Source organism: Caretta caretta, chromosome 2 (genome assembly GCF_965140235.1).
Source record: "Caretta caretta isolate rCarCar2 chromosome 2, rCarCar1.hap1, whole genome shotgun sequence".
Classification (NCBI taxonomy): Eukaryota; Metazoa; Chordata; order Testudines; family Cheloniidae; genus Caretta; species Caretta caretta.
Window position 1 is genome coordinate 138405155 of NC_134207.1, and position 27301 is coordinate 138432455.

The window sequence follows — 27301 nt, forward strand, 5'->3', positions numbered from 1 at the left end:
CACGAAAGCTTAGGCTCAAATAAACTGGTTAGTCTCTAAGGTGCCACAAGTACTCCTTTTCTTTCTACTAGTTTAAGTTTTCCAAGAAGTCTTGAGACAAATACAGGTAAGTCAATAATGGATATTTGTAATGCAGAAGGCAAGCAGAAAAAAATTCTTCCTAAAAAAACATGAAATATAGTACCATCTTAAGTACAGAGAATATTATTCTTGTCACCTGATTATATAATATAATTATAATTAATTATAATTTATATAAGCAAGAAAGGACACTGATCTCTATTTTATGTTTTAATTTGCAGGTCACTTTGCAGAGATGGACCAAACAGATTTTCTAATATATAGATGCTAAATATTAGAGGAACGCTCTCCCTAAATGCTTGTCCTTGAATGACAATGCAGTGTTACAACAATGGTTAGCTGGCATGTTTTTCAGGGGAATTCTGCATTCAATTCTCAGAATTTCTGTGTGAAATTAATTGGCTGGTCACCATGTTTAGGTGAATTATTTATTAATTATTATTATTTTATTATAATATTTTGTTATTTTTATATTGGGGTAGTGCCTAAGAGCCCCAATCACGGACATGAATGCCCCAATCTGGTGGCACTAGGACCCCTGGTAGTGCCTCTCCTTCCCACCACCATGTGGCCTTGGGGAAATCTGCAGTGGGGGAGCCAATTAGAGACTCCAGCTGGTAGCAGCAGCAGCTGCTGAAGTAGGGACCATCGGTTCTCTGGATATTTGGAGAACTTTCTACTGTTTTGCCTGGATTTTCTCTGCCCTGTGCCGATTGGCTGTTTTCGCCAACCTTCCCCCTCCCTCATCCTTGCACTCTCTTCACCAGAGCTTCATGCCACACCTGCCCCTCTTACCCTCCTCTCCCCTGCTTTGTTGCCCCACCCCCTATGACCCCATTTTCTTTCCATTCAGCTTATCCCTTCTGAACTACTCCCCACCGCTCAGAAATTATGGAACTAACACAATGTGCTGCCATTACATGGTTCCCTCTGCTTGTGTGTTCAACCCCTCCACCACCCTGTCTGTCATGTCATTGTAAGCATATCAGGGCAGGGACCGTGTACTGTAGAGTGCACGGTGGGGCTGCATTCTTGGCTGGCCTTTAGGCAGTAGCATAATAAACATGATGAAGGACCCCATTGTGCTAGGCACTGTACAAACATACAACAGCAAGATAGTTCCTGCCCAAAGAGCTTACAATCTACTTGCTTTGTTTGATTTTTGGTACTTTTATGCATTAACTGTATTGTGGGGAACATTGTCGGACTCTTTATTCTTAAGAAAAATCTCCAGAAGGGCCACTTCCATACCTTGAAATGAAGAAACGCAGCTGAGGAGCACTGCATCAGCAATTTTTAATCCAGACTTGAGGAAATGAACTTGTTGAAGGTGTTCCCTGTTCAGAGGTAGGTGGAGGAATCTAATATGATACTCTAGGTGAGTTTTTGAGTATTTGTAGCAAGGATATATATTTGTAGCAGAACCAGTAGATGCAGCCAAACATCAGATGCACCACTCTGTAACAGATGAACAAGGAGCACTATGTCAGATTCTCAACCACACTGGCTATCTTTGCTGCTACACCCACCCAATCATGGAATGCTAGGCCAGATTCTAATATTACTCCCCCCAGAGTAGCTGCATTGACTTCTGTAGAATTACTCCAGAAAATCCTCCATGGGTAAAGGAGAATTTTTAAGATCCAGGACTGAAGGAGCAAAAGAGTGGGGGGAAAGAGATGGGAAGAAGAAAAGGATAGAAGAACTGGGATAGGAGGGGAGGAAGGAATAAGAAGCATGGTAGGCAGGGAATGAGCATGGGCAGCTGTGGAGCTGGGATGGTAGAAGAAAGGCAGAATAAAATTGAAGTGTGACATCCAACTGCAAACATGGAAAGTCAGGCATTCCAGTTTCAATTGTGAATCTGATGTCAAGAGGTGGCTGCACAACACTGCTGGGCAGTGACTAATGGTGAATCCATTGCTTTTCAATATGCTGGTGGTGCCCAACTAGGTATGTTATTGAGGGAATATATACGTTTTCTAAAGCACCAGCTCTAGCTATAGCATTGCCTCCTGGGAGTAGTAGTTAGGTACTTTATACCTCTGTTCAGTTCTGTGGATTGTGCTCCTTGGCTGAACTACCTTTCTCATGCTGCACAGTGGTCTCACCTCTTCTTGAATCCTATGAAGCACTGCAGGCATGGGTGATGTAGGCTGGCTGGGGAGATTAGTCAGTAGAGGAAAAGGGGGTTATCAGGCACTGAAGCTAGAACTTCCACAGGGCTTTGTGGTAGCATTTCCAAATCAAAATTTTCAGTTTTCGGCCAAAGAACAAAATACTTTTGCTTTGTGAGTATACAGCTCTTTGACTTTTTTTTTTAAAGTCAGAATTTTCCATGGACAGCAGATAGTTTCTACAGAAAAATTAGTTTGGTTATAAACACAGGTGTTCGTTGGAAAAACAGTTTTGACAGAAAAGTTTTGGTTAACCCTATTTATCATCATCATCTTGTCTCCCAATTGCTTTGCTCCTGTGTTCAGCTTGTCTTTACTCTCATCTTTGCTGTGGCTGACAGGGAAGTCAAGCTTCCTCAGATTGCATGCTTTCAACAAGCTAGGATATGAGTTAATTTTACTTTGTCACTGTAGGCTGGGCACTCCACTTTGCTTCTGTGCAGCTCTGCATAGGAATAGATGTTACTTGCATGCATATTCACAGTTAGAGCAGTGAAACAGGAGGTGACCTTTGAAAGTTTATTCTAAAGTGAAAAGAAAAGGAGTACTTGTGGCACCTTAGAGACTAACCAATTTATTTGAGCATGAGCTTTCGTGAGCTACAGCTCACTTCATCAGATGTATACCGTGGAAACTGCAGCAGACTTTATATACACACAGAGAATATGAAACAATACCTCCTCCCACCCCACTGTCCTGCTGGTAATAGCTTATCTAAAGTGATCAACAGGTGGGCCATTTCCAGCACAAAGCCAGGTTTTCTCACCCTCCACCCCCCCCACAAATTCACTCTCCTGCTGGTGCTAGCCCATCCAAAGTGACAACTCTTTACATAATCAAGTCGGGCTATTTCCTGCATAGATCCAGGTTTTCTCACATCTCCCCCACCCCCATACACACACAAACTCACTCTCCTGCTGGTAATAGCTCATCTAAACTGACCACTCTCCAAGTTTAAATCCAAGTTAAACCAGAACATCTGGGGGGGGGGGGGTAGGAAAAAACAAGAGGAAACAGGCTACCTTGCATAATGACTTAGCCACTCCCAGTCTCTATTTAAGCCTAAATTAATAGTATCCAATTTGCAAATGAATTCCAATTCAGCAGTTTCTCGCTGGAGTCTGGATTTGAAGTTTTTTTGTTTTAAGATAGCGACCTTCATGTCTGTGATTGCGTGACCAGAGAGATTGAAGTGTTCTCCGACTGGTTTATGAATGTTATAATTCTTGACATCTGATTTGTGTCCATTTATTCTTTTACGTAGAGACTGTCCAGTTTGACCAATGTACATGGCAGAGGGGCATTGCTGGCACATGATGGCATATATCACATTGGTGGATGTGCAGGTGAATGAGCCTCTGATAGTGTGGCTGATGTTATTAGGCCCTGTGATGGTGTCCCCTGAATAGATATGTGGGCACAATTGGCAACGGGCTTTGTTGCAAGGATAAGTTCCTGGGTTAGTGGTTCTGTTGTGTGGTATATGGTTGTTGGTGAATATTTGCTTCAGGTTGCGGGGCTGTCTGTAGGCAAGGACTGGCCTGTCTCCCAAGACTTGTGAGAGTGTTGGGTCATCCTTTAGGATAGGTTGTAGATCCTTAATAATGCGTTGGAGGGGTTTTAGTTGGGGGCTGAAGGTGACCGCTAGTGGCGTTCTGTTATTTTCTTTGTTAGGCCTGTCCTGTAGTAGGTAACTTCTGGGAACTCTTCTGGCTCTATCAATCTGTTTCTTTACTTCTGCAGGTGGGTATTGTAGTTGTAAGAAAGCTTGACAGAGATCTTGTAGGTGTTTGTCTCTGTCTGAGGGGTTGGAGCAAATGCGGTTGTATCGCAGAGCTTGGCTGTAGACGATGGATCGTGTGGTGTGGTCAGGGTGAAAGCTGGAGGCATGCAGGTAGGAATAGCGGTCAGTAGGTTTCCGGTATAGGGTGGTGTTTATGTGGCCATTGTTTATTAGCACTGTAGTGTCCAGGAAGTGGATCTCTTGTGTGGACTGGACCAGGCTGAGGTTGGTGGTGGGATGGAAATTGTTGAAATCATGGTGGAATTCCTCAAGGGCTTCTTTTCCATGGGTCCAGATGATGAAGATGTCATCAATATAGCGCAAGTAGAGTAGGGGCTTTAGGGGACGAGAGCTGAGGAAGCGTTGTTCTAAATCAGCCATAAAAATGTTGGCATACTGTGGGGCCATGCGGGTACCCATAGCAGTGCCGCTGATCTGAAGGTATACGTTGTCCCCAAATGTAAAATAGTTATGGGTAAGGACAAAGTCACAAAGTTCAGCCACCAGGTTAGCCGTGACCACACCACACGATCCATCGTCTACAGCCAAGCTCTGCGATACAACCGCATTTGCTCCAACCCCTCAGACAGAGACAAACACCTACAAGATCTCTGTCAAGCTTTCTTACAACTACAATACCCACCTGCAGAAGTAAAGAAACAGATTGATAGAGCCAGAAGAGTTCCCAGAAGTTACCTACTACAGGACAGGCCTAACAAAGAAAATAACAGAACGCCACTAGCGGTCACCTTCAGCCCCCAACTAAAACCCCTCCAACGCATTATTAAGGATCTACAACCTATCCTAAAGGATGACCCAACACTCTCACAAGTCTTGGGAGACAGGCCAGTCCTTGCCTACAGACAGCCCCGCAACCTGAAGCAAATACTCACCAACAACCACATACCACACAACAGAACCACTAACCCAGGAACTTATCCTTGCAACAAAGCCCGTTGCCAATTGTGCCCACATATCTATTCAGGGGACACCATCACAGGGCCTAATAACATCAGCCACACTATCAGAGGCTCGTTCACCTGCACATCCACCAATGTGATATATGCCATCATGTGCCAGCAATGCCCCTCTGCCATGTACATTGGTCAAACTGGACAGTCTCTACGTAAAAGAATAAATGGACACAAATCAGATGTCAAGAATTCTAACATTCATAAACCAGTCGGAGAACACTTCAATCTCTCTGGTCACGCAATCACAGACATGAAGGTCGCTATCTTAAAACAAAAAAACTTCAAATCCAGACTCCAGCGAGAAACTGCTGAATTGGAATTCATTTGCAAATTGGATACTATTAATTTAGGCTTAAATAGAGACTGGGAGTGGCTAAGTCATTATGCAAGGTAGCCTGTTTCCTCTTGTTTTTTCCTACCCCCCCCCCCCCAGATGTTCTGGTTTAACTTGGATTTAAACTTGGAGAGTGGTCAGTTTAGATGAGCTATTACCAGCAGGAGAGTGAGTTTGTGTGTGTATGGGGGTGGGGGAGATGTGAGAAAACCTGGATCTATGCAGGAAATAGCCCGACTTGATTATGTAAAGAGTTGTCACTTTGGATGGGCTAGCACCAGCAGGAGAGTGAATTTGTGGGGGGGGGGGGGTGGAGGGTGAGAAAACCTGGCTTTGTGCTGGAAATGGCCCACCTGTTGATCACTTTAGATAAGCTATTACCAGCAGGACAGTGGGGTGGGAGGAGGTATTGTTTCATATTCTCTGTGTGTATATAAAGTCTGCTGCAGTTTCCACGGTATACATCTGATGAAGTGAGCTGTAGCTCACGAAAGCTCATGCTCAAATAAATTGGTTAGTCTCTAAGGTGCCACAAGTACTCCTTTTCTTTTTGCGAATACAGACTAACACGGCTGTTCCTCTGAAACCTATTCTAAAGTGAGCACTGCTGTGATTAACATAGTGATATAATTTCATGTCCTTGGCTATATGTTCCAAACCAGTGTACAGTGTATTCTTTCTAATTTGCTAATTGGTTTGGTAGGTGTCTGAATAAAATATCTCCATTGTACTGCCTGGTGACTTTAATAGCAATTTTTTTTATTACCATGTAGGAGATGTGGAAGATATGGAACTGATTCTAAAAGACAGACTGATCTCTTGTACGCTGTTGTAAATTTGGAGTAGCTCCAATGAGTAATGCATCAGAATTTTGCCCTAAATAGCTATAGAGGCAAGGCTCTTAGCCATGTGTGGAAAACGAGTACCTTATATTACTTGTCAAGATCTCTTTAGACAGTTAGGGATTGATTCTAATCTCTTACTGTTTCTTTGTGGACGAAACTCCATTAACGTCAAGAGACCTGTGACTTCTTCACTGTTTCAGAGTAGCAGCCGTGTTAGTCTGTATTTGCAAAAAGAAAAGGAGTACTTGTGGCACCTTAGAGACTAACCAATTTATCTGAGCATAAGCTTTCGTGAGCTACAGCTCACTTCATCGGATGCATACTGTGGAAAGTATGCATCCGATGAAGTGAGCTGTAGCTCACGAAAGCTTATGCTCAGATAAATTGGTTAGTTTCTAACGTGCCACAAGTACTCCTTTTCTTTCTTCACTGTGTTACTCTTCAGATTTATGCTGGTGTGACTCCACTGAAACCAATTGGAGTAGTTTAGTGGAGAATCAGAGCCAGATGCAATTGCTTCCAATTAATGTGTGTAAGAGCAGAATTAGATCCTTAAAGAGAAGTATTATTGGGCTCCAAAGGGAGTGGTATTCTGCTTCATCACCCAGAGATGCAGAGGCAGGTACCTATTAGATTAACCAAGGATGCTGAATTTTCCCTAGAGAAAATACTATATAAGTAAAATTCATATTTGTCCTATCTCCCTAAAGATTACTTTCTGTTTTATCATGTTACTCTAAAATAAACTTTGTTTGTGTCAAAAATAGCCCATGTATGGTAATGCCTCCATTTCTAGTAAAAAAAATCCTGTAGTCTCTGTTACAGTCATAGAATCATCGAACCATGGGATTAGAAGGGACTGCAAGAGTCATCTAGTCTAACTCCCTGCCAAAATGCAGGATTTGTTTTGTCTAAACCATCCAAGACAGACGGCTACCCAGCGAATTCGTGAAAAGTTCCAGTGAAAGAGCTTCCATGACTTACCTAGGCACTTTGTTCCATTGTCCTACTGTTCTTTCAGTTAGGAAGTTTTTCCTGAGGTGTAATCTAAATCTGCTATGTTGTAGTTTGAACTCATTGCCTCTTGTCCTGCCCTCTATGGCAAGAGAGAACAATTTTACTCCATCTTTTTTATGTCAGCCTTTCAAGTATTTGAAAACCAATATCATGTCCGCCCTTAATCTCCTCTTTTCCAAACTAAACATACCCAGTTTCTTCAGCCTTTGCTCACATGGCTTGCATTCCATTCCTTTGATCATCTTTGTTGCTTGCCTCTGGATCCTTTCCAGTTTGTCTACATCCTCTCTATATAGCAGTGACCAAAACTGGACACGGTATTCCAGCTGAGGCCTAACCAGCACTGAGTAGAGTGGTACTAGCACTTCCTATGACTTGCATGCCATGCACCTGTTAATGCAACCCAAAACTTCATTTGCTTTTCTTGCTTCAGCATCACATTGTTGACTCATGTTGAGTTTGTAATCCACCACAGCTCACAAATCCTTCAACGGGTGTCTTTGGGCTTCTGCTGGAGGAAACAGTAGCCACAGATATCTGAACAATAGATACTGTTGCCTTGTTCCAAAATCTAGTGGCCAAGAGAACCCTTAGCAACAAGATGAAAAATTTCAACTGGAATTTCTGTTAGGATTTTTGCTCTCTTCCCATTTCCCCATCAAGGATTGAAATCTGAAGACTGGACAAATAGTTCTAACCATCATAAGAACAGTCTGTATTAATTGAGTCTACACACCACCGACCAAACCTCAAAAACAAGGAAATGAAAAGAAAAGGCAGCTTAAAGTATGTGCCTTCTCCTCGTCCATGTGGAGACAGATTTAACTAATAGCACAACCATCATAATGCACATACAAGATAATATAACCAGGGCTGGCCCTAGAATACAGACAGCTGCAGCGGCACAGGAGCCAGCAAACAGAGCTGTAAACAGGGGAGTTTGAGTGGGAGTTCTGTTGGAGGAGAAGTGGGTGGTGGTGTTTTGGTGTGGTTTGTGTTTCCCAGATTAACAGGGTTTAGGTGGCAAGGCTATGACAGATACAGAGGCAGCAGTGGGAGTGACCCATGTAGCGGAAGACACAATGAAGATGACTGGTTGTGGAAGCTGCGGTATGTACATGATCCTGGAGGGGGCACCTGGTAAGAGTTTTGTCTGTATGAAATGCTGTCTGATAGAGCTGATGGAGGAAAAGATCCGAGGTTTGGAGATGCAGGTGGAAAGTCTGGTTGAGGTTAGGAAGGGGTTTGAGCAGATTATGTAGGAAAGACATGAGATATCTGAAGGGAAAAGCTCAGACTTGCAGATGGAAGCAGGACTGGGGAATTCTGAGGGGAGACTGGGTGAGGAAAGTGGTCAGTGGAAGCATGTGATTAAAAGAACCAGGCAGAGGAAAAGACGGGCTAGTGAAGGAGAAATAGAGCTCAAGAATAGGTTTCCAGAGTTGGAAAATGAAGAAGGGGCTCAGCAGGTAGTCACTGAAGGCGGAAGGGCAAGGAAGAAGAGAAGAGCGGCTAGTCCTATAGGAAAAGGGGAAGAGTTAATGGAGATTACACCAAATATGAGCCCCAGGAGGATACAGGATGGGTTGAAGAGGATTACAAGGGAGAATAGGAATGGAAAGAACTTGCAGCCAGAAGGAACAGGGGATAGACTGGAGAATAGCACTGTCACTAGGAAAAGGCAGGTCTATGTGATCGGGGACTCTTTACTGAGAAGAATAGACAGGACTGTAACCAGAGGTGATCCAGAGAATAGAAGGGTATGCTGTCTTCCAGGTGCTAAGATACGAGATGTAGACCTGAGGTTGAAAAGGATTCTAAAGGGAGCAGGAAAGAATCCCCTAACTATCCTTCATGTGGGAACAAATGATACGGCTAGATTCTCGCTGGAAAGTATTAAGGGAGACTATGCTAGGCTGGGGAAGACGCTTAAGGAAATTGAGGCTCAGGTGATCTTTAGTGCGATTCTGCCTGTTCCTAGAGAAGGGCAACAAAGGTGTGACAAGATTATGACTATCAACAGATGGCTTAGGCAGTGGTGCTATAAGGAGGGCTTTGGGATGTATGGCCACTGGGAGGCATTCATGGATAGAGGACAGTTCTCTCGGGATGGACTTCATCTGAGTAGGGAAGGAAATAGACTTCTAGGATGGAGGCTGGCACAACTGATTAAGAGAGCTTTAAACTAGGAATTTGGGGGAGATGGTTGGGAGATGTCCAGGTAATCTCCACACCGGAATTTAGCATTGAGAGGAAAGAAAAATGAAGTAAGAGTGAATACAGCCATGGGTAGGAGGAAGGGCAGTGTAGATACAAGTCCAATAGGTTATACTGGCAGTAAAATGACCATGCCTAATAGGGTACAGAATGTGAGTGAGGCCAAACAGCAAAAATTAAGATGTTTGTACACTAATGTGAGGAGCCTAGGTAACAAAATGGAGGAACTAGAGCCACTGGTGCAGGAAGTGAAACCAGATATTATAGGGATAACAGAAACATGGTGGAATAGTAGTCATGACTGGACTACAGGTATTGAAGGGTATGTGCTGTTTAGGAAAGACTGAAATAAAGGTAAAGGTGGTGGAGTAGCATTGTATATCAATGATGAGATAGAATGTAAAGAAATAAGAAGCGATGAAATGGATATGACTGAGTCCGTCTGGGCAAAAATTAAATTGGGGAAGAAAACTATTAGAGCCACCCCTGGGATAGTGTTTGGGGTGTGCTATAGACCACCGGGATCCAATTTGGATATGGATTTTTAATGTTTTTAATAAAGTAAATACTAATGGAAACTGTGTGATCATGGGAGACTTTAACTTCCCAGATATAGACTGGAGGACGAGTGCTTGTAATAATAATAGGGCTCAGATTTTCCTAGATGCGATAGCTGATGGATTCCTTCATCAAGTAGTTGCTGAACTGACTAGAGGGGATGCCATTTTAGATTGGTTTTGGTGAGTAGTGAGGACCTCACAGAAGAAATGGTTGTAGGGGATAATCTTGGCTCAAGTGATCATGAGCTAATTCAGTTCAAACTGAATGGAAGGATTAATAAAAATAAATCTGCAACTAGGGTTTTTGATTTCAAAAGGGCTGACTTTCACAAATTAAGAAAATTAGTTCGGGAAGTGGATTGGACTGAAGAATTTATGGATCTAAAGGTAGAGGAGGCCTGGGATTATTTTAAATCAAAGCTGCAGAAGCTATTGGAAGCCTGCATCCCAAGAAAGGGGAAAAAATTCATAGGCAGGAGTTGTAGACCAAGCTGGATGAGCAAGCATCTCAGGGAGATGATTAAGAAAAAGCAGAAAGCATACAGGGAGTGGAAAAAGGGAGGGATCAGCAAGGAAAGCTACCTTATTGAGGTCAGAACATGTAGGGATAAAGTGAGACAGGCTAAAAGTCAAGTAGAGTTGGACCTTGAAAAGGGAATTAAAACCAATAGTAAAAGGTTCTATAGTCATATAAATAAGAAGAAAACAAAGAAAGAAGAAGCGGGACCGCTAAACACTGAGGATGGAGTGGAGGTCAAGGATAATCTAGGCATGGCCCAATATCTAAACAAATACTTTGCCTCAGTCTTTAATAAGACTAAAGAGGACCTTAGGGATAATGGTAGCATGACAAATGGGAATGAGGATATGGAGGCAGACATTACTATATCTGAGGTAGAAGCGAAACTCAAACAGCTTAATGGGACTAAATCGGAGGGCCCAGATAATCTTCATCCAAGAATATTAAAGGAATTGGCACATGAAATTGCAAGCCCATTAGCAAGAATTTTTAATGAATCTGTAAACTCAAGAGTTGTACCGTATGATTGGAGAATTGCTAACATAGTTCCTATTTTTAAGAAAGGGAAAAAAAGTAATCCGGGTAATTATAGGCCTGTTAGTTTGACATCTATGCAAGGTCTTGGAAAGTATGCAAGGTCTTGGAAAATATTTTGCAGGAGAAGGTAGTTAAGGACATTGAAGTCAATGGTAAATGGGACAAAATACAACATGATTTTACAAAAGGTAGATCGTGCCAAACCAACCTGATCTCCTTCTTTGAGAAAGTAACAGATTTTTTAGACAAAGGAAACACAGTGGATCTAATTTACCTAGATTTTAGTAAGGCGTTTGATACCGTGCAACATGGGGAATTATTAGTTAAATTGGATAAGATGGGGATCAATAGGAAAATTGAAAGGTGGATAAGGAATTGGTTAAAGGGGAGACTACAACGGGTCCTACTGAAAGGTGAACTGTCAGGCTGGAGGGAGGTTACCAGTGGAGTTCCTCAAGGATCTGTTTTGGGACCAATCTTATTTAATCTTTTTATTACTGACCTTGGCACAAAAAGTGGGAGTGTGCTAATTAAGTTTGCGGATGATACAAAGCTGGGAGGTATTGCCAATTTAGAGAAGGACAGGGATACGCTACAGGAGGATCTGGATGACCTTGTAAACTGGAGTAATAGTAATAGGATGAAATTTAATAGTGAGAAGTGTAAGGTCATGCATTTAGGGATTAATAACAAGAATTTTAGTTATAAGCTAGGGACGCATCAATTAGAAGTAACAGAGGAGGAAAAGGACCTTGGAGTATTGGTTGATCATAGGATGACTATGAGCCGCCAATGTGATATGGCCGTGAAAAAAGCCAATGTGGTCTTGGGATGCATCAGGAGAGGTATTTCCAGTAGAGATAAGGAGGTTTTAGTACCATTATACAAGGCACTGGTGAGACCTCACCTGGAATACTGTGTGCAGTTCTGGTCTCCCATGTTTAAGAGGGATGAATTCAAACTGGAACAGGTACAGAGAAGGGCTATTAGGATGATCCGAGTAATGGAAAACTTGTCTTATGAAAGGAGATTCAAGGAACTTGGCTTGTTTTGCCTAAACTAAAAGAAGGTTGAGGGGAGATATGATTGCTCTCTATAAATATATCAGAGGGATAAATACTGGAGAGGGAGAGGAATTATTTAAGCTCAGTACCAATGTGGACACAAGAACAAATGGATATAAACTGGCCACCAGGAAATTTAGACTAGAAATTAGACGAAGGTTTCTAACCATCAGAGGAGTGAAGTTTTGGAATAGCCTTCCAAGGGAAGCAGTGGGGGGCAAAAGATCTATCCGGCTTTAAGATTAAACTCGATAAGTTTATGGAGGAGATGGTATGATGGGATAACATGGTTTTGGTAATTAAATATTCATGGTAAATAGGCCCAATGGCCTGTGATGGGCTATTAGATGGGGTGGGATCCGAGTTACCCAGGAAAGAATTTTCTGTAATATCTGGCTGATTAATCTTGCCCATATGCTCAGGGTTTAGCTGATGACCATATTTGGAGTCGGGAAGGAATTTTCCTCCAGGGCAGATTGGAAGAGGCCCTGGAGGTTTTTCGCCTTCCTCTGTAGCATGGATCACGGGTCACTTGCTGGAGGATTCTCTGCTCCTTGAAGTCTTTAAACTATGATTTGAGGACTTCAATAGCACAGATATAGGTGTGAGGTTTTTTGCAGGAGTGGTGGGTGAAATTCTGTGGCCTGCGTTGTGCAGGAGGTCAGACTAGATGATCATGATGGTCCCTTCTGACCTAAATATCTATGAATCTATAAATAAATGGTGCCCCTCCTTCATTTGTTAAACTTTTGAATAGCTTATTATTTGCATTTGTAGCCCATTTCATGACTTTGGTACACGATTTGCATGCATGATTTATCCCTGTCAAGAAGACGAAAAATGTGCACGTTAGGATCTGTAAATCTGTATTTATTCATGCCATGTATAAGCAAATTTAAAAACAATGGTTTCTTTTAAGCTTATAGAAACTTTTTAATTTTAAGAATAACTGAAATGTAGTGACATCAAGAAACTGAAGTGTGCACCAACATTGGGCGGACCAGTATTAAATAGCGTTACAGTAGGTACAGCCTTTGAATGTTAACCCTAGTCCTTCAGTTCAAAAAGTCACTTTTCTCGCCATTGCCCTCATGAACTGAAGCACACTGTCAGAGAGATCCAAAGACTGGCCAATGACATTTTCAAGTGATAAAATAGCAAGTGATGTCAGTCTCTCATCGGCCATCATCGATCAAAAATATGTTTTAATAAGTCTGAGCTTCGAAAAGCTGTGCTCATCACTCGTGACTGTGACCAGCAGTATGAGCAATATCCTCAAAGCTATCCACACATTATGAAAAGTGTCTTTCAGATCTGCATCAAGGAGAACTTGGAGCGGAGAGTGCTTTCCATGTTGCAAAATGTGATGGATGTTGTTCAGTTCAGCATAGAGGTCTTTATCATTGACATCCAAACATTCCCTGTGTATCAGCGTCTGGTGAAGGTCCGTACAATTGTTAAAGGGTATTGTCCTGTCTGCCAGCAGCTTATTAAGATCATACAAAACCCTCCAGGTCTTTTTGTTGTGCTTCATTTGTCCAAACCTTTTTTTGATGGACACTCGAGCAGTGTCAATGAGTGAGCAAAAAACCCCTTCCTCTTGAATTTTTCTTCCAAGATTCCAATCACCACCTCTGCCCTTCTAACCAAAAAGAAAAGGAGGATTCGTGGCACCTTAGAGACTAACAAATTTATTTGAGCATAAGCTTTCGTGAGCTACAGCTCACTTCATCAAATGCATTCAGTGGAAACCAAACTGTCTCTTCTTCCCATAAATAAGGGTTTCCTTGAAGACAGGCTCAACTCATATGTTTCCTGCCATTTATTTGGCAGCAGTGATGGCATCTTCAAATCCGTTGTCTCTGTGGGCCACAATGAAATCAAGACAGCTTTGCATCAAAGTAGTAGCAATCATGATGTCCAGCAACTGAGTTTGTAATGCCTTACTTACAACATTTACTTGGAACAGGATATGCCAAACCACAACTAAAACCAGAAATTTGAAGTCAGTGATCTGGTTTGCCATGCTTTGCCATCCTTGTGTAGGATTCCGACCTTGGCTTTACTCGACTGCACAAGTTCCATCAGGGCTTCGTAAACATCAGTTACTTGGTACCTCATTAGCCTTACGCTGTCAGTGCAGCTCTCCCAGCAAGTGTCACTTAGCAGCTTCAGGTTAAGATTTGTAACACTATCCGTGAGAATCTTCTACCTGATAATTGACACTGAAAACAGGATTGGATTCAGTGCAAGGTTGCCTGGACATGACTGTTTCTTCCCTTCATGTTCGCACTGGGCCATGGCAGTCCTGAAGCTTTATTTTATTCTCATTCAAAACATTCATATACCTGAAACATTTTACTTCAAACATTCTATTTTCCCTTTTATCGCTAACAACAGAAACAGCACCCAAGGCAGTCACTTGGGTCCCCTGCCCCTAAATCCGGTCTTGACTACAACTTTAAACCCAAACTTTAAAGAGACAGTGTGGGTGAGTTAATATCTTTTATTGCATCAGCTTCTTCCGGTGAAAGAGGTGAGTTTTTGAGCTTACACAGAGCTTGTATCTTTCACCAACAGAAGTTGGTTTAATAAAGTTACCTCACCCAATTTGTCTCTCTAATAATATTTTGGGACCAACCCACCTTGTCTCTCTAATATCCTGGGATCAGCGACCATAACACTGCAAACAAACGTTCAACACACCTTTAAACTTCCGTTCTTCAGAGATAGAGAGCAGAGTTATCCTGGGTGATCTAAGGTATTTTAGGAATTTGCTTCAAGTGATCCCCATCCCCCTGTCCCCAGTCTTACTTTGCATAGGACACTGAGAAAGCTAGGGTTAGCCCTGAATCAACACCCACCACATGAGCTATATTGAGGGAAATCAGAAAAAGCTACCTGCAGTCTGAAGGGTCAGTCAAGGAATCTGTCATTCTACATTTGGTATTGAAAATAAGAAATATTTTGCGTTTTACATTCATGTAGTTGTTACAGAAATGCTCACTGCCAAATTACAAGCGACTTGTGAGAAGTGTTGGGAGCCAGCGCAGCAGCAGTGCTCCTGGGATCATGGCTTTTGTGGGAAACTGCAGACAGATGTCCACTTTGTCGTGAGCAGTGCTAGGGGAGTTCCAGGAGGAGGATGTTTTTAGTACTAAGATTTTATTGCTAACATGGGGATCAACCATGCTATACGGACTGAAGGCTGCAGCCCCCAGGTTTAGCTGTGCTGTCTTAAATGTTCATTGTCCTAATTGTTTTGCTGGGCTAAACAAGAGCACGCTCTTGATGTTCCATTAACATTTTGGTATTGCATTTGTAAGCCTTGTGGTCTGAAACTCTAGAGGGAAGGAGCTCTCTGCTACAGTCTGTTGGTGAACTGGAGGAAGAGACAATGAGTCAGACCTCATTTGCATGTTTGCTACCCACCATCCCAGTATGAACACCGTGGTCATCTTGTTTAAACTCAGATTAAGTTTTGACTGCGGGGGCAATGCAATATTGTTGTACTTACTGTGTGACAAAAGGTCAACAGAAATGTACTTAATATGCCCTAGTGAGGGGTCACCATAACCATAACCAAAGCTTTAGTCTTGTACCACTCCATAATTGAGCTTGAACACAAGCCAGACAGAGGGGCAGCGGGATTCTACCTTATGGCAAGGAGGATATCTATGATGGCAGAGACTCTGCTCAAGGGTCTTATATGCCATTTATACATCTTCTCCAATGCTGTGAAGTAGTAGCACCAGCTTTTCAGAGAAGCTGCATAGGATAGCAACAGAGCTGAGTGAACTCTACTGAGATTCTTCCATACCAGCATCAACAAAGCTGAAATCATTACAGCTAAGTTAGGTGATGGAGCATCAGGACTGGACACAGACAGGTGAAGAGGTGATGGCATGGCAAGAGATGTGGCTGTTCACTGAAGCCGTAGAGAACATCAACAGAACTTTGGTAAGGGCACTACCTGAGTGCACTCAACTGGACTCTGGGACTTCACTAACCATTGAAAACAAACATGAGTGGAGTGTGACAGAGGGAAGGGAGAAAGTAGAATATTAAAGGTACATTTGTTCATCAGACACTGACACTGGTAAGTGGGAAACTGAGGTGAAAGCCTACTGCCAGAGATACTGTGGAGATGGGTATTTGTTGTTTATGTAAATATATTGCTGATCTATTGTTGCTGTGTTTTGCCAAATCAGTGCTGTGTTGTCTTTCTCCATAATGCAGATTTCCTTATTTCATACACAGACTCCCTGCTTGTGAGAGGGGAAATGCTGCTTGTTAAGGGTCACAAGAAGGGTATTTTATTTTTTCTCAGGTTTCAGGATGGAGTCTTGTGATGGTAGTAGTGTATAAATCTTAAGAGGAATCCCAAGATATTGAAGCTGGCCGTTTTGTTTGCCAACACCCCCTGCTGAAGGCTTACACAATTAACACGAAGCTCCTTTTTTGGATCAAGGACAAAAATCCCCCACCCTCCTTTATTTCTTCCCAGCCTTTGATTCTCCAGTCCAGCTGCTAGCATTGTTTTGAGCTACACAGCATGACGCTAAAAAGGATAGCTAGGAATCCCCATCTCATAGGGAATATGCTAGTGGCATGATGGTGGTAGGATGGGGGTGTTTCTTGCTAGTGTAACGATTCCCAAGGGGGTATTACAAGCTGGTGGATGTTAAAACAGCTGGGATCCCAGAATTTGTGCAGAGGTATGGTTTGTCTCCCAGCTAGCCTTGGGATTGATGGGGAGGAGGACAGAAAAATGACGTAGGACAGGTCTACACTACAAACTAGAGCCCTGAGCAGGACTAGTGTAGAGCCCTGCAGCAGGACTGGGATCCTGCGAGTCCCGCAGGACCCACTGCCAGAAGAGTGGGAGTCAGGGATTTCCCTACGCCGCCCAGTGGTCAACTAGTTACATTACAGTGTTGCCAATTTAATCATTGGTTGGAAACTTGAATTGAAACTGAAACATTAATACACACTTTAAAAGCACATACGGTATATGATAAAATACTTATACCAGAAAAAGTATAATAGGTTTGAAAAGTATGAACAAAAGACTACCTTCCTCACACAGCTGTTGTTTTTTAATGACAATGTCGGTGCATTCTTTTCAGCAATGTTGGCCAACCTAATAATTTCAAATTAGGTGTTGTAAGCAAGATCTCAATGAGCTCTCCCGACAGCTAGCACTGAGCTGGGAGGTGAGGGAGAAAAAGGACCAGACTGTATTTACATGAACTCACCTATGTTAGGGGGCTTATTCCTTCAACCACTTACTTCCCTGGTCCTTCTTGCATGAACAGAGAGCAACAATACCCGAAGTCCAAAGGTGCAAACAATTCGATGTTTATTGGGGTGAACTTCCAGCAAGCATGATTCCAGTTTCCTTCCTTAGTATCCTCCTTCCCAGCTCTGACACCACAGAGCCTTACACCTGTGTCCCTGTTCCCATTCCTACCCTTAGCCAAACATGATTCCAACTTCCTTACTCCCATTCCCTGTTCCCATTTCCCCCTTTAGCAACACATGATTCCAATTTTCTTACCCCCATTCCCTGTTCCTATCTCCCTCCCCCCCACACACACCAACCCCCTCCCACCCACCCCCACCTCCTCATTGACTACAGATTATATAGTAAAACTTGAGTTCTGCTTAGCTATACCTTAACCAATCATTTTCCTGAAATTTAACTAACCAATCCTAACATGATTATGTAACCAATTATTAATATTGTAACATGATTATGTAACCAATTATAGCCCACCACCTTAATTAGTTTACACCCAGCAAAATTAATTATACAGCAGACAGGAACAATCACAGAACCAGAGAGATTATACAGACAAACAATAGCAAAGTGGGAACTATAATGACAAAACAATACAGAAGTGAGGATTTCACATCCCAGCTATTGATAAGTGAGTTCTTGCCAGACAGGATGCTATCAAACTAAGTTTCCTTTTACATTTTCTAGGCACTTCCCTTTCTCTGGAGGTGATAGGAATACAATCCTGTCCTGATAGTGCCTAACAGCCCAATAGCACCTTATTTCAATGTGACTAGTTTGGAATGTGATGATGTGACTGTTCGCTTCCCAGCTTATGGCTGCCTCTGCTGCTTAGCCAAAGACCTTAGCCTAAGAACGGGGCCTCAGACTGTCACAGTAAGAGAAGGCCCTTACACCAGCAGATAGTGATTTTGATTCTTTCTTTTATACCTCTATAATTAGCCAAGTGATAAGAATACACCTAAATTCTTAGAGTATAGGCCTTTACAGACAGGCCTGAATATCTGTATCCTAACACTCTACTCAGCCTAGGTGTCCAGCAGACAGAGCTATGTTGCCCAAGTGATCAATTTTGGCTGGTGTTGGGTTACAAATCACTGTAGTATTGAATGTGGGGAATCATAGAATCATAGAACTGGAAGGGACCTCGAGAGGTCATCTAGTCCAGTCCCTTGCACTCATGGCAGGACTAATTATCTAGACTATTCCTAACAGGTGTTTGTCTAGCCTGCTCTTAAAAATCTCCAATGATGGAGATTCCACATCCTCCCTAGGCAACTTATTGCAGTGCTTAACCACCCTGACAGGAAGTTTTTCCTAATGTCCAACCTAAACCACCCTTGCTGCAATTTAAGCCCATTGATTCTTGTCCTATCCTCAGAGGTTAAGAAAAATATTTTTTTCTTCCTCCTCCTTGTAATAAGCTTTTACATACTTGAAAACTATTATCATGTCGCCTCTCAGTCTTCTCTTCTCCAGACTAAACAAACCCAGTTTTTTCAATCTTCCTTCACAGGTCACGTTTTCTAGACCTTTAATCATTTTTGTTGCTCTTCTCTGGACTCTCTCCAATTTGTCCACATCCTTCCTGAAATGTGGCGCCCAGAACAGGACACAATACTCTAGTTGAGGCCTAATCAGAGCAGAGTAGAACGGAAGAACTACTTCTCGTGTCTTGCTTACAACACTCCTGCTAATACATCCCAGAATGATGTTCCCTTTTTTTGCAAAAGCGTTACACTGTTGACTCATATTTAGCTTGTGGTCCACTATGACCCCCAGATCCCTTTCTGCAGTACTCCTTCTGAGGCAGTCATTTCCCATTTTGTATGTGTGCAGCTGATCATTCCTTCTAAGTGTAGTACTTTGCATTTGTCCTTATGTGAATCCTATCCTCCAAAGCACTTGCAAGTCCTCCGAGCTTGGTATCGTCCGCAAAATTTATAAGTGTATTCTCTCTGCCATTATCTAAATCGTTGATGAAGATATTGAACAGAACTGGACCCAGAACTGATCCCTGCAGGATGCCACTCATTATGCCCTTCCAGCCTGACTGTGAACCACTGATGATTACTGTCTGGGAATGGTTTTCCAACAAGTTTTTCACCCACCTTATAGTAACTCCATCTATGTTGTATTTCCCTAGTTTATTTATGAGAAGGTCATGTGGGACAGTGTCAAAAGCTTTACTAAAATCAAGATATACCACATCCACTGCTTCCACCATATCCAAAAGGTTTGTTACCCTGTCAAAGAATTACCATAATAATTATAATATATATGTTTCCAACTCCAATATATCTTATTTTGAGATGGGGCAACCAGAACTGCATGCAGTATTTAAGATGTAAGCATACCATGGATTTATGTAGTAAAAGTGGAGGAGCTTGGTTTGCCAGACCAATCAGCAAAGTCAGTGCTGACAAACTATGTGAAAAGGCTGCAAAACATCAATCCTCTGGATTGCATTGACATGCAGAAATCCTTCTAAGCAGTCATTGTCAAAGCCAATTTTAGAAGTACTTAATGAGGCTGTTAAAAATGCTGAGACACAACACAGTTTATGCAAACAAACATGGCTGTCACATCATACTTTCTATTTAAGCAAGAGATACCACACACTATAAACTGGGGGCCAATGTTAAGTGCAGTGTCATTTGTTAATCCTGAAGTTGGACATTGGTTGTGACCAAAACCAGCAAATGCTCACTATCTTCCTGCAAAAAACTCAGCTGACTGGTTAGAAGCATGCAGTGCAACAGTGAAAGATTGAGCAGTTGAAAAAGTGAAGAACTCTCACAGCATTCAGAAAGTGTGCATACATAGCTGATGAATGCACCAATGCAAATGGGTGTCAAGTATTAAGTCATTGCATATATTATCTTGATGTCAGTGGTAGGCTAGTAGATGAATTTCTAGATATTCAGATTATAGAAGACACATTGGCTGCATCTCTGACAACCCACATCTTAGAGGAATTAAATGCTTGTAAATTGAACCCCAACATGATGGCTGCTTGTGCATTTGATGGAGCTGCAAATCTCTCTGGAAGACATAGTGAAGTACAAGCTTTGCTCAGAGAAAAGTGTAAACCTAGTCTCTGCCATACATACGGTAGAAGCCATCTACTCCAACTAGCACTAGTATGAGTTTCAGAATCTTCAAAGGATATTTAAAAAGCCATAAATGTAATGTCTTTGTTATACTCTATTTTTCTGCAAGAATCCAAAAGGACTGAACATCTTGGAAAACACAGAAGAAACTGGGACGGAAGTTAAAATTAGTTCAACCTGGGAAAACTTTTGCTACTAAGTTCAGAGAAGACAACCACCATTTTCTCATGTAAGTCTACTGATGAAACCACTTGGGTCATTGAACAATGCCATCCAGGCATCTGCTAAAACACCAGTAGATCTCTGTCCAGCAATAGAAGCTACACTTGGATCAATTAGAGAGAGATCCATTGAAAACATACTGGAAGATGCAAAGACTTCAGTTCTGAAGTTGACTAATTAAGGCACTTATATTGACTATGTAAGTGAAGAGGACAAGAAGTGTTTGTTAAGCCAGCTGAAAAAGTAAAGAACACAGACTTGAGTCTTACAATTCTAAAACAGCAACTTCTGGATTCTACTCAGTCTCCACATAGCTTTTACAGAGGCCTGTCTTATAAAACACCAACAGTTGAATGGAGTGATGGGATTGCCATGCGATCTGGACAGAATAGAGAATTTGAACATAGAGTGGACTATAGTACGACGAACAAAGATTTGACTTCAACTTATTTTTTATCATCATTAGTGGTTCGACCTAATCTTTGTGCTGTTTCCTTGGATGAAAAAAGTAGGAATTCATTTCTTTCTACTCCCAGTCATGACAGCTACAGTCAGCGTTCTTTTTCCTCCTTGAATAGAATGTTGTGTTCTGAAAGAAGTCGCCTTCTGCCTGATCATGAGCATATCATGATGGACTGGAAGTACTGGACACACGAAAAACCACCAAAGATGAATGCACTGCATTCGAGAACTTCATTAACAGAATTGTGCAAAATTACAACAAGAAGCCTAGAAGGATGGAGATATAATGCTTCATAGTAGGCTTGTGTAGCCAACTTTAATTTGTGTGGTGATTTTAAAACATGAATTAAATCTAATAAATGTTTTTCAGTTTACTATGGTACCACATAGCCCTCCTTCCCCCTCACGGTCTCACCCCTCATTCATCCTCCCCCCCATATAATTGAACACTCCCCCTAATTTCAATTCCTGGGGAAAATACTGGCAGGTGTGGGTGGGAGTAGGATTAAAAAAAGTCCTGTGCAGGGCTCTACTACAAACTTACATTGGTATAACTACATCACTCAGGGGTATGAAAAATCCACACCCCTGAGTGACGCAGTCATGTAGACCTAACCCCCGGTGTAGACAGTGCTCTGTTCATGGGAGGGGTTCGCCCATCACCATAGCTACTGCTTCTCATGGAGGTAGATTAACTACACTGAGGGGAGAAGCTCTCCTGTCACCGTTGTAGTGCTTCAGTGAAGATGCTACAGTGGCACAGATGCACCGGTGCATTTAAGTGTAGACCTGCCCTTAGTCTTTGCCTCTTTCCTGCTCTACCCTTCTCAGACTCAAGAATGATGCTATGTTGGTGGTGGTTGTATTAGGACTAATCCCTGAAGGCTGCACAAGGTCTAAATATCTTTTTTAGCAGACTCCTTTCTTCCTCCACTGCTACATCTCATTTGTTGCATGAGCTGACGATTGGTAAAGACACTTATAATTAGTTCAAACCTTAATTAATATGACACACAGAGAGACTTGATAACATGCTCCCCAGACCTGGAGCAAATCTTTGGCAGAGGTTATTAATGGGATTCAGTTGTGCCCCTCTCAGGTAGAACAGAATATTTATTTGTGACAGACTGTGATGATAAGTGACAGAAAATTGGATGTGTGTAAACTGAATAAATGCACTTGGTAGAGATATTATAAGAGGACTTGGTAGCCCTGCCTATAAAGTTGTTTTAAACTTCCCATTATAAGACCTGCTTCTCAGTTGTTTATAACTTTGCCAAACTAACCCCTCAGGCTGAAGATTTATCATGCTAGGTGTCTGCCTCAAGTTAAAGGGGTTTTTTAATGCTTCAGCTAAACTAGTTTAGCCATTTTCAAGAACAAGATTAGGGAAAATATATTGTTTTGCCCATGTTTAAAATGTTCTTAGTTATTTTGTTGAGCAGCACTGGCATGTCACTGCTTGTGAGTGACCCCCTGGTGATAGGGATGTGCCTCTTGTTCCCATGAAAATTCATCCTATTTATAAGCCTTAGAAAAATATTTGCAAATGCTCTGTAGGGACATGCTATAATTTGTCAGCTAAATCTGCAGAAGATTCATTTGGTACTAGGTGTGCTCCAGCCCAGGCTTCAGGGGCTCAACAGGATATCCTCCTGGCAGCAAGGGCAATTGTGCTGCTAGAAATAAGCAGGGAGGCTGTCCCTCCTGTACTCTCCATGCTGGTGCCCAGGTGCAGAATTGCTCACATCTTCAACTGAAGTTGATCGGAGCTGTGATTTAGACATATACAGTGCTATGAAATGCTAAGTACTCTGGAAAATCAGGACCTAAGGATCTTAAACTGGGCACCCAAAATTGGTGGACGCTTTTCACAGCTTTGGCCTTAATCTCTTGAGCCCAGGTTTTTGAAGATTTTGAGATGTTGCTGTGTTTAGTGTTGGAATGCCTAACTGACTTGAGTACAAATCTCATTTTCAAAAGGGATTTGGGCAGTCAGATGTCTAAATTGTACGGACTGTTAATGAGATTTAGGCTCCTAAGTGCCTAAACCCCTTTTGAAAATGAGATTTGTGCTCCTAAACCAGTTTGCCATTGCAGTGCTGATGCAGCAACCCCTCAGTAACTTCACAGTCGGGGCCTCTGGGCCTCAGTTCTTCATGTGTACAATGGGAATGATAATAGCCCCTGACTGCACATGGGTGTTGTGAAGATAAATTAATTTGTTGGTGAAGCACTTAGATAATGTGGTAAGAGTCTTATAGAAACCCCAGGAGGAAATGAATAGTTTTTGTGGTCAGTGCAGTGTTTGGATTTTTTGCATTACATAAGGCAGATGGGTCACACCTTGAATGAGGAAAATAAAAAGAAATTTTGAATAACTACCCTCTCAGTCCTGTGGAAAAGATAGTCAATTATCATATGCACAAGGCGGGTGAATTAAGGTTGCACAGGCAACCCTAAGTCTAGCATTTGCTAACTTTTGAGTGCATGACTTTGCTATGTTATTGTTATTTGAATGCAGTGTTTTGGATGTACTATGCATATGGGACTGGACACAGGACATGATACCAGCACTGCACAACAGGCCATGTGTTCCCCAAACCACAGGACAGAGTCCTTCCACAGTTAAATTAAATGAAACTGACATGGGTATGTAACAACACATTTCAATCATTGCTGTTCAAACTCCTTGCCACAGTCACAGACCATTAAACAGGACGGGTAAAGATCTGAGCACACCCTTTGGAGCTGACACATCACCTGAATATGCTGAACAAAAATACTGTGTGTGAATGATGTATTTATTATTTGTATTATAGTAACACCTAAAGCCCCAAGTAAGTACAACAGTCCTGAGCCTAAGTGCCATACATACATAGGCAGACACTTAGAGAAATTTAATTTTAAATCTTAGCCCAAATGATAATATTGGATTAGCCTTAATTTTCTGCAGTGATGGCTCAGACAGGACTTGACTCAAAGGTCTTGGAAAGGAAAAGCTTTTAAAATGTCCTTTGAAACATCAATGCCCTGGCACTTCGCTTGACAACCTTTTGCCATGCACTCCTTAACAACCAAAGGTCCAGTGACCAGATTATGCTTCTAATTCGTCAGCTACACACATAAAGTCAATGAACAGAAAGAACACCATATCACTAAAGTGACTAATCACGCAGTGGTTGTAATGCCGAATACATGTAGCAAGTGCAAGCAATCCTTAGACTGAAAATTGTTATGAAATGTTAATTCGACAATAACAAATAGTAAACGAATGTTGTGAAAGTGAGTCTGTCTGTGAACTTATTGTAGGTAGGAAAAAAAGCCAAAGGTCATCAAGGTTTTGGGTTTTTTTGTTTTTTGGCCAAGAATAGTTTGCCCAACTCTGTTGGAACCTTTTCAATAACCTTTTATTGCTTAAAAATTAAAATATAAAAAAGGGAGGGGTTTTGAGTATGTGGTGGGTAAGTTGCCTTCTTTCAGTTTCTCATGCAGACAATATTTTTATTCCTGCCATTCAGTGGCATTCATGATTTCACAATTTATTTATTTTTCTCTATAACAGGATACCAAATCTGCAAAAAGGCATGCAGCTAGGCTAAAGATTTTGGAAAGAACAATTATGGAGTCCAGGACAAAATAGCAATGAACATCTGGGATAAGAGACGGTAGACAAAAAGGGACTGAGGTACAGATCAGTACACTGCTGGGTGGGTGTTTTGGAACATAATTGATATTATGTAATGTCTGCAGCTAAGACGTTACAATTCCTGACTTTGAATAAGATGTTTTTGAGAGGTAACTAGATTACGATGGCTGAGGGACAGCACAGGGACGTGCCTGCTAATGTTTGATTTTTTTTCTTAAGTGATTCTGTTTCCTCTCAAAAAATCACCCCAAGAACCTTACTCCAGTTGAAAGATAGTACACAAGTAAAGTTTTTGCTAATGTGAAATAAGTTGTAGAAGATAAAGACCGGGACATATCTGCTGGCAGAAGATACCTTTAGCTGGCCAGTGGGCCAATCTCTCATCTACTGCCGTCTAGCTGGAACACTGTAAGATATACACTATGCAACCAGAGCAACACATCTTACTACTGCATTAAATGTGTCTAGAATGTCTATATACAGGAATAACGTCACGTACATTTACCAGAAGCAAGGCCATACAAGTTTACTGCAGAAACATAAATTATTACAGAGCAATTAGGATGGTTTGGGAGTTAGCCTGGGCCTTAGAAGACCCAGGTTCAACTCTCTGTTCTGCCACAGATCAGTAATGTTGGGCAAGTTCCTTAACTTCTGAATGTCTCAGTTCATCATCTGCAACTTATAAATAGGAGGAGTGCTTGAACAGCTCCTAAGGGATTTGACCTTCTCAGTCAGTTGAGAACATTTGAGAGGAGGAAGAGATTGTGTGTGGGAGTGGGGAGCTAATGAGCTGAGCTGATGAAGCTCTGCACCCACCCTAATGCAGCCCAGTGCCTAATAGGAATGACTGACCCTTTAATTCACAAGTAGGGATGTTCTTGAACCTCCTGTATTATGTCTCCCAATTCTACATACAGTAGTTCATACATTTATCAAGTGCAATGATTAAATTTACTGGTCTCCCATTTCTGCTAGCTATCTACCTCCATATGTCTCCCTCACTAGTTGTTACACACACACAAACTATGTTAAGAGAAAATTAATGTTGCATAGTTAAGCACTCAAAAGTTAGTATGTGATCATATATTTAAAAGACTACCATGTACACAAAAGGGCTGAATTAAGGGTGCATGGACAACCTTAATTCTGATGTTTACTAACTTTTGAGCTCTTGACTTTGCCTCTGTAATGTTCTTTTAATATAGTTTTGTGTGCATGTGTGTAATTTGTGTGTAGTTAAGGGTGGCCAGGCAAGGACCTCTGATGTGAATGTATGTAAATACACAATATGTAAATAGTATTACTCAAAATACTAAATTTTCTTCCCAAACCTCCATCCAAACAAATGTGATCACATGAATGTTTGTGGAAAAGCAAACAATGGCTCAGCCAGATCTAATCATAACATTTCAATATCTCAATTAGCTTCAAATGAATATAACTGATGTACCCTATTATTCATTGTCTTACATATTCAGTACATCTCTGCCCTGTACTTGAAATGGCTGGTTTACATTTTCATGTAACATGGTGTTTCTTTTTAGCATAATTGCATTCACATCAGAATGCAAAGGAGGGGTAGTAAGTCACTCAAATGTTCTGATACTGTTCCATTTCACATCAGTAAATGAAGACTTAGTAGTAGTGTTAACATTTTGTTACCCATCTCTTATTTTCAAATCTTACCCCATCAATCCTACAAGCATGGATACCATCCACAAGTACATTATTATAAGGCTGACAATATCCAATTTTCAGAAAATTGGCATTTTATTCAGCTATTAAGTATAGTTTTTTTTTCCATTGTCTTGTCATGTGAATATGTTATACAGCTAAAGCTAGCTAGTGAGAGAGATTATAACAAGGGTATGCTGCAAAAAAGTATGGTCTTGTGGTCAAAGCACTGAACTGGGATTCAGAAGCTCTACATTCTGTTCCCTGCTCCGCCACAGACTTGCTATGTGATCCTGGACAAGTCACTTAAGGTATATCTACACTTCAGCTGGAGTGTAATTTCCAGCTTGGGTAGACATACCTGTGCTAGCTCTGATTTGAGCTAGCAGGCTAAAACAAAGCAGTATAACCGTGGCAGTGTGAGCCACCTGAGTATGTATCTAGAGTGATATTATAGTCAGGGCAGTTAGCCCGTCCTGCTGCTTGCCCTGCCGTGGCAGAACTAGCTCAGATAGTATGCATCCGATGAAGTGAGCTGTAGCTCACGAAAGCTTATGCTCAAATAAATTGGTTAGTCTCTAAGGTGCCACAAGTACTCCTTTTCTTTTTGCGAATACAGACTAACACGGCTGCTACTCTGAAACCTAGTGCAGGTATGTCTATGCAAGCTGGAAGTTACTCCTCCAGCTCCAGTGTAGACAAACTCTTTGTCTCTCTATGCCTCAGTTACCCGGCTGTAAAAAGAGATTAATACTCCCTTTCCCCCA

At 41.7% G+C, this 27301-nt stretch overlaps 1 long non-coding RNA gene across 1 annotated transcript in view; it reads left to right on the top strand.

The window, feature by feature from the left end:
• Positions 1-320: 320 nt before the first annotated feature.
• LOC142070830 (uncharacterized) overlaps positions 321-27301 on the top strand; it is a 45368-nt gene continuing 18387 nt past the window's right edge. Inside the window, exon 1 of the long non-coding RNA XR_012666753.1 lies at positions 321-415. This is a non-coding gene — a long non-coding RNA (uncharacterized LOC142070830). The remainder of the gene's footprint in view (positions 416-27301) is intronic.